Consider the following 8,540-nt stretch of genomic DNA (forward strand, 5'->3'; position numbering starts at 1 on the left):
CCGGGCGCTGTGGCTCACGCCTGTAATCCTAGCACTTTGGGAGGCCGAGGTGGGTGGATCACCTGAGGTCAGGAGTTCAAGACCAGCCTGGCCATCATGGTGAAACCCCACCTTTAAAAAAAATAAATCAATAAAAATAAATTTAAAAAAGAAAGAAGTAAGTCTTCCATTTGTGTGGGTGATAACATCTTTTTCCTAGATCGTACCTCAAAATTCAAGCTCTCCGTGAAAACAAAGATAATCTGAATAAAAATTTTATGTTGGAAAATGTATCAAGTGGCCTTTAGTTGAGAAAAGCACAGGCTATTTGTTAGCAAAACTTGCTTAGTTACATAATTTGTGGCTTTCTCTGCCATTGGGGTTCTTTGCATTTTGAATTCACTTGGAGCTCAGCTTTTGTTTGGCTCCTGGGTCTTGCACCCCTTCAGTTCACCGGTGACATAATAGTGATACCCCTTTTGTTTTTGTACCATTTTTGTGAATTGTGACAACCATCAGGTAATCACCTTGGCTTCAGCAGAAGTTTTAAACAACCTTTGCAGCCAGTGTCGGGGTGTGCACCAGCAGCCTGGAAGTGATCGGCATTGCTGATTAAAGCACCCCCTGCTCTGCCCACTTCCACACATTCCCATCCTCATCAGAAACCGTATTGCAGATGCTCCTCGGGTAGGTGCGGGCAGACTTCATTGTGTGTCACTAGTAAGAGTGATGTCTCTGTGAGTGCGGCCCATTCATGACACGCTAGAAATGTGTACATTCTTTTGTTTTCCATCATGGGTGTAGGTCTTCTGCCATGAAAGAGAACTGCCAAGGAAATTCCTGAAAACAAGATTGTAAATTCGATTTGACCTTCCCAGATTCAGGGCTGCTGTTGGCAGTGGGCCCTGGCCCAGCAAGTGGCCGGCATGGCTCCTGTTGGCTCATGCCAGTGTTGTGTGGGACCCTTGAATATGTGACTGTCACTCTTGTCCAAGACCGACTTTTAGCAGTCTTGATTTGTCATTTTGATACTTTTAATATATAAGAAAAATGCCATGAATACCATATAAATACCGCACCAAAAATCCTGCCACTTTATTACTTAGTAGAATTCCAAGTAGAGAGGTCTGCTTAGACACATATTTAGTTAAGGTTGTATTGTGTGTGATATTATCCTATCGTCAATAAAGTCCTACTGCTGAAAAACAGGGATTTGCAATGAAAATACGTAAGCTAAACGAAAGGCATTGTTTAGAAAGTTCCAACTATTGAAAGGGCTAGAAGGCTGCAACTTGTAAAATTGTACTCCCCAAGTTCAGTAGGATAGTAGAGAAATTGTGCTAAGTTGATTTCATTGAAACGTCACGTCTCGTATCCTGTGGTCCAAAGGTACAGTTTGTTTTGTGGAATAATTTTCTATTCACTTGTTGGTAAGAAATTTAGCAGTCAGAAGTACTTTTAAATTAATAACCTTTCTTTTAAAAAGTTGCTTTATGGTTTACAAGTAATACTGTTGCAAAAAGGATTTGTTAACCTTCTGAAGTTAAGTAGCACGCGCTTTGTTTACATGCTTCAGTATATTGTGGGGTCGGTCCCTTCTCACGAACCCAGGACCTGTGCTTGGGGAACATTCTGCCATCATGCTGTTCTCTTGTATCAAGGATCAGTGAAAGCGTTTTATCTTTTTTATGTAGTTTGTATTGACTGGATTTTATAACTGTAAGAAAACAGAAACAGAGTGTAGTATTTTGATCTGAAATTTGTGTATGCTAAAGTAATTTTATTTCATGTATTGGAAGTTCATTTAAAAACTTGAAATATTTTCTAGAAGGGTACCACATGAAATGAATTATCTTTAAGCTGTTTAATTAGCCTAATAAAATAATTTGATGGGGAAGTCATTCTAATTGTTTCTGATTTTTAGAGTGGTTCCTGCTAACTCAGCATTATCAATACAGCTTGATTTGTGAATGGAATGTTGTCGTATCTGTCATTTTAACGGTCTGAGTGTCATCTCCTAGACCCTGGTTTGCTATCTGTCTGTCCCTTGGCAGACACACACCAGTCACTGCCTGAGCCTCTTCCATCACTGTCACCATAAGTCTCCTTGCTGTCTTCCCTGAAAAATGGTTTCAAATTTGCTTTCCTCAGAAGAGAGAAATAAAATAGGTTTCAAAGGACTAGAGGACTTTGATATTAAGGGCTTAGTAATATGAGACAGAATTCCATCTGCGGAAAGCAGAATTCTCTGTAGTTCTCTTTTACTGCGCTGTCCAGAGACAATAAATCTACAATGACTGGTAGTACTTAGAAAAGATAATTCAAATACAGATCTCCACTGAAGGCAAGGGGCAAAGAGCTTAGCAACTCTCCCCTAAGGTCCAGGTTAGGTAAGGACAGGCAAGTGCGCTGGACGTCTGCAGACTCCCTCCTGAAATGACATGAAAAGAGGCAGTATTCATCTTAGGTCACAGAGCATGGCATAATGTAGGTGTGGCGAGTGGGTTTAAATTTTTTTCCAACTTTCATAACAAGGTCATATGGACCAGTGGCCTCTAGCCCTTTAAATTTTAATTTTGAGACAGGGTCTGGCCCTGTCACCCAGGCTGGAATGCAGTGGCGCGATCTCGGCTCACTGCAACCTTCACCTCCTGAGTTAAGCGATTTTCCTGCCTCCCAGGTAGCTGGGATCACCGGCACAGGCCACCATGCCTGGCTAATTTTTGTATTTTAAATTTAATAGAGATGGGGTTTCACCATGTTGGCCAGGCTGGTCCTGAACTCCTGGCCTCAAGTGATCGCTCACCTCGGCCTCGCAAAGTGCTGGGATTACAGGAGTGAGCCACCATGCCCAGCCTGTAGCCCTTTTATCTTTGGGGTGAGGGAGGGTTACTGCTGACAGAGTCTCATCCAGAAACCCGTGCCCGAGATAGAGGGATGGTCTGTCTATGGAGGAGGGCATTTTGCAGGTGGGGAGGTGAGAGGTTGACTGTCACCATCCTTAACCCTGTTGTCTCCTCCCAATGGTGATACAGATCTCCTATTGAAAAACTATATAATGGAACCCATCTTCAGTACCTCACATGTTAAGTCACTTTATCCTTGCAATAGCCCTAGGAAGAAGGCACTATCATTCTGTCCATTTTACAGCAGAGAAAACAGGTGCTGAGAAGTCACTTTGCCAGACTCATGGCCCAGTGCAGAGGGCAGAGCTGGGATTCAAGGCCAGTTCCAACGTCCAGACCCATAATGATATCACAGTCTGGCCTGCCTCTCTGGAGAGCGGACAGACCCTTTTTGAAACTGGCTCAGTTGTTGAACAGCCAAGGATGGAAAGTCAGACAGTATGTGGCAAAGGGGTCAGGGGAATCCTCCTGCTGGGGTCTGAGTCAGAACAACTGTCCTTCAGCTGGAATAGGAGCTGATGGAAGCCAAGATATTTCCTATTTTTATTTTCTTTTTGAGACAGAGTCTGGCCCTGTCACCCAGGCTGGAGTGCAATGGTGCGATCTCAGCTCACTGCAACCTCTGCTTCCCAGATTCAAGCGATTCTCCTGCCTCAGCTTCCCGAGTAGCTGGGACTACAGGCTCGGACCACCATGCCCAGCTAATTTTTGTATCTTTAGTAGAGATGGGGTTTCACCATGTTGGCCAGGCTGGTCTTGAACTTCTGACCTCGTGATCTGCCCACCTCAGCCTCCCAAAGTGCTGGGATTACAGGCATGAGCACCTGGCCAAGATTTTTTTTTTTTTTTTTTTTTTTTTTTTTTTTAGTAAGACCAAGTTTGACTTTTTAGTGGAACCTGTACCTCTCTGGAGAACTTGAGGGAGTCCATCCATGTGAGCTCTGCCCACTCTGGAGTTGGGGCGTGGACTGGCCATGCCTTGAGTTGTCTGCATGGTTACCGGGCCAAGGGGAAGACTGAATTTCTTCTGAAGGTTGGGTCAGCTGCTTCCACTGGCCCCAATCCATTTACACCAATGATCCTTCTCTACCAAGGGCACTGGACTTGAAAAACCCATTTTTCTCAACTGGATCTGTGGAGGTGGAGCCAAGTGGCATCTTAGCTCTGCTTTTAAAAATGAGGGATAGGCCTGGCACAGTGGCTTATACCTGTAATCCCAGCACTTTGGGTGGTCGAGGCAGGCGGATCATGAGGTCAGGAGTTCGAGACCAGCCTGGCCAACGTGATGAAACCCTGTCTCTACTAAAAATAAAAAAATTAGCTGGGTGTGGTGGCAGGCGCCTATACTCCTAGCTACTCAGGAAGCTGAGGCAGAAGAATCACTTGATCCCAAGAGACAGAGGTTGCAGTGAGCCAAGATAATACCACTGCACTCCAGCCTGGGCAACAGAGTGAGCCTCTGTCTAACAAAAAAATTAAAAAATTAGCCAGGTGTGGTGGCACTTGCATGTAGTCCCAGTTACTTGTGAGGCTAAGCTGGGAGAATTGCTTGAGGCCAGGAGGTCAAGGCTGCAGAGAGGGATGATCACACCACTGCCCTCCTGGGCAATAGAGCAAGATCCTGTCTCAAAAAAAAAAGAAAGAAAGAAAGATAAACACTCGGCCGGGCGCGGTGGCTCATGCCTGTAATCCCAGCACTTTGGGAGGCCGAGGCGGGTAGATCACGAGGTCAAGAGATCGAGACCATCCTGGTCAACATGGTGAAACGCTGTCTCTACTAAAACTATAAAAAATTAGCTGGGCATGGTGGTGCGTGCCTGTAATCCCAGCTGCTCAGGAGGCTGAGGCAGGAGAATTGCCTGAACCCAGGAGGCGGAGGTTGCGGTGAGCCGAGATCGCGCCCTTGCACTCCAGCCTGGGTAACATGAGTGAAACTCCATCTCAAAAAAAAAAAGATAAACACTCTACTGGAGGATGGCTGTAATTTTTAAAGTTTTAATAAAGCAGAAAATAAATGTTGGCAAGGATATGGAGAAACAGGAACCCTCGTACACTGCTGGTGGAAGTGTAAAAGGTGCCGCCACTGTGGAAAACAGCTTGTGTTAAAATCCTTGTGTTAAACATGAAGTTAGCATGTGACCCGGCAGTTCCACCCCTGGGTGTGTAGACCCAAGAGAAGTGAAGACTCAAAATACTTGTAGTCAAATGCTCATAGCAGCACTATTCACAACCCAAATGTGCGTCAGCAGATGAATGGGTGAACAAATTGCAGCCTATCCACACAATGGAATATTATTCAGCCATGTGAAGGAATGGGGTGCTGACCCATGTTACAATAGGGGATAAACCTGCAAAATACCATGTGAAGAGAAGACTGTCACAATAGGCCACTTACTGCATGACTTCATTTATATAAGTGTCCAGAACTGGCAAATTCCTGGAGACAAACAGCAGGTTGCCAAGGGCTGGGAGAGGGGGAATGGGAGTGACTGTTTATGGGTACAGGTTTCCTTTGAGGGTGACAATGATTTGAAACTGGACAGATGAATGCCCAACATTGTGAATGTGCTAAAAGTCACTGAATTGTTCTCTCGCAAATGGCTGACATTTGGCCAATTTTACCTCAATTAAAAAAAAAAAAAAAGGCTGGGTACAGTGGCTCACACCTGTAATCCCAGCACTTTGGGAGGCTGAGGTGGGCGGATCACGAAGTCAAGAGATTGAGATCATCCTGCCAACATGGTGAAACCCCATCTCTGCTAAAAATACAAAAATTATCTAAGCGTGGTGGTACGTGCCTGTAGTCCCAGCTACTCAGGAGGCTGAAGCAGGAGAATCACTTGAACCCAGGAGGCAGCAGTTAGAAGACAGGGCGCCAATAAGAAAAGTGAACAACAGTCCAGCAGCTGCGTCACTGGTGATATTGAGGAAATGGGGAATCCACTCTTTTTTTCTGTATATTTATTTATTTATTGAGATAGTGTCTTGCTCTGTTGCCCAGGCTGGAATGCAATGGTGCAATCTCAGCCTACTGCACCCTCCACCTCCCAAGTTCAAGCAATTCTCATGCCTCAGCCTCCCCTGTAGCTGGGATCACAGGCATGCACCACCACACCCACATAATTTTTGTATTTTTAGTAGAGATGAGGTTTCACCATGTTCAAGGCCAGGCTGGTCTCGAACTCCTGACCTCAAGCCATCTACGCACCTCACCCTCCCAAAGTGCTGGGATTATAGGCAAGCATGAGCCACCACACTAGGCCAGGAGTCTACTTTTATACCTGCATTAGTCTGTTTTCACACTGCTGTAAAGAACTAACTGAGAATGAGTAATTTATAAAGAAAAGAGGTTTAATTGATTCCTGAGGCAGAGGCCTCAGGACACTTACAGTCATGGGCAAAAGGAGAAGCAAGTCATGTCTTGCACAGTGGCAGGAGAGAGAAGGGGAGAGAGCCACACACTTATCAGACAACCAGATCTCATGAGAGCTCTATGATGAAAACAGCGTGGGGGAAACTGTACCCATGAGCCAGTCACCTCCCACCAGGTCCCTCCCTTGACACTCGAGGATTGCAATTCAGATTACAATTAGAGATGACATTTGGGTGGGGACACAGAGCCAAACCATATCAATACCCAAAGTGGTGTTTCCTGTAGATGGTCCGGGGGTGGGCAAAACAAAACTCTGGCTGGAGAGCGGGGGTTAACAGCACCCGGAGGAGCCCACCCACGTGTGTACCAACCAGTGTTCCCCGGGGATCCCCCATCTCATCTCGCTCCAGCATCAGGGAACTGGGGGGGAACCTGAGAGCACGAGTATCCTACAGCCTTCACACTCATGTTTCTGAATTAAATTCAATAGGAGGCAACCTTCAGTTAAAAGCTCAGGTCCTGGAGCTAAACGGGTTCAAATCCGTTCTCCAGCACTAATTCGTTCATTAGCTGGGTCCTGCCTCTCTCTGCCTCTGTTTTCCTAGGGGCAGTGGCAAGGACCCACAGCCTCAGGGTTGTGCCAGACTAAGCGAGTGAATACATGGTAGTGCAGAGAACAGTAGCTGGTGCAAGTCGAGACCTCCTCGTGCTGGCCGTGAAGCCTTCATGTCTGAGCCCCATCGGTGCTGATAGTTACGCACGACCCACTTCTGCACAGTCGCCACTGCCAGCTCAGCCTGCATCTTCCCCGGCTGCATTCCAGAGCATGGAGCCAGGGGCTGGGAGGACCCCTCACCCGTGCACAGCTGTATACTCCTGAACAATTTATGGGGAAAGGCAGTACACACTCTCTTGGGCTAGAGGTGGCATCCTCAGAGATTTCCCAGCCTGGGACTCTTGCCATAAGGGTGGATGTATTTGTATCAAGCAGGATATACTTATCAGCTGTGACCAGGAAAGGAGAAACTCACAATTCCAGCACGGCCAGAGAGCAGCCGCCGCAGCCGTCCCGTGTGTGCCCAACACAGCGGTGGGGCAGGGTGGAGGAGGAAGAGGGAGGTGCAGCTTGCCTTGGCTGCCCTCCCCTCCCGTCCTCTGCACTGCCCAGAAATTGTCCAGGGCCAGCATTCATCAAACACCTCCCCTACCAGGCCCCGTGGAGGAGTTGCTAAAGTTAGTCATTACACTCAGAATATTCCTGAGTGGTCTCTACAGCCCCTGCTCCACAAATGAGAAAGTCAGAAGTGATTAAACTTGTTCCATGGCTGGGTACAGTGGCTCATGCCTGCAATCCCAGCACTTTGGGAGGCCGAAGTAGGTGGAACACTTGAGGTCAGGAGTTCGAGACCAGCCTGGCCAACATGCTGAAACCCTATCTCTACTAAAATGTAAAAATTAGCCAGGCATGGTGGCGCATGCCTGTAATCCAAGCTACTTTGGAGGCTGAGGCAAGAGAACTGCTTGAATCCAGGAGATCCATGGGATCCACTTGAATCCAGGAGGTCGTGTTGAGCTGAGATCATGCCACTGCGCGCCAGCCTGGATGACAGTGAGACTCAAACTTGCTCCAAGTCACACGGCTTGTCTGAGGCAGAGCCAGGATTTGGACCCATGTCTGTGATACCCAGCCGGTAGTCTCTCTCTGACTGTCCTTTCTCCTTTATGCTGTCTCTCTGTCATTAGACACAATACAATAAGACCAGCACCAAATAAAGCTTCCTCTGCTCCAACAGGCCCCAGAGACACAGCCAGAAGAGCCCGGCCACGCTCTGGGTTCTCCCTTTCAGAGTTCTCACCTCTGTAGGAAAAAACGTTGAGACTTTTGATCTTTGCCACCCCCCTGAATACATCTACATTCTACTCCTAGAACCAGTGAATAAATCGCCTGACATGGCCAAAAGGGCTTTGCAGGTGTGATTAAGGACTCTGAGACGGGGCGATCGTTCTCCATTTCCAAGGTGGTCCCGCGTTAGTCCATTTTGCATTGCTATAAAGGGATACCTGTAACTGGGTAATGTGCATGGAAAAGAGGTTTTTTTGGCCCACAGTTCTGCAGGCCATACCATCATGGCACCAGCATCAGCTGTTGTCAGGGAGAGCCTCAGGGCGCTGGTAGTCATGGTGAAAGGTGAAGGGGGCAGGTGCATCACATGGCTTCACATGGCAAGAGAGGGAGCAAGGAGAGGGAAGGTGGGAGGTGCCAGGCTTTTTTTTTTTTTTTT

At 47.0% G+C, this 8,540-nt stretch overlaps 1 long non-coding RNA gene across 1 annotated transcript in view; it reads left to right on the forward strand.

Moving 5' to 3' along the window:
- Positions 1-1,955, forward strand: part of LOC108313454 — a 3,564-nt gene extending 1,609 nt beyond the window's left edge. The window contains exon 2 of the long non-coding RNA XR_001829095.2: positions 156-1,955. This is a non-coding gene — a long non-coding RNA (uncharacterized LOC108313454). The remainder of the gene's footprint in view (positions 1-155) is intronic.
- Positions 1,956-8,540: the final 6,585 nt, after the last annotated feature.

Source organism: Cebus imitator, unplaced genomic scaffold (genome assembly GCF_001604975.1).
Source record: "Cebus imitator isolate Cc_AM_T3 unplaced genomic scaffold, Cebus_imitator-1.0 Scaffold137, whole genome shotgun sequence".
Lineage (NCBI taxonomy): Eukaryota > Metazoa > Chordata > Mammalia > Primates > Cebidae > Cebus > Cebus imitator.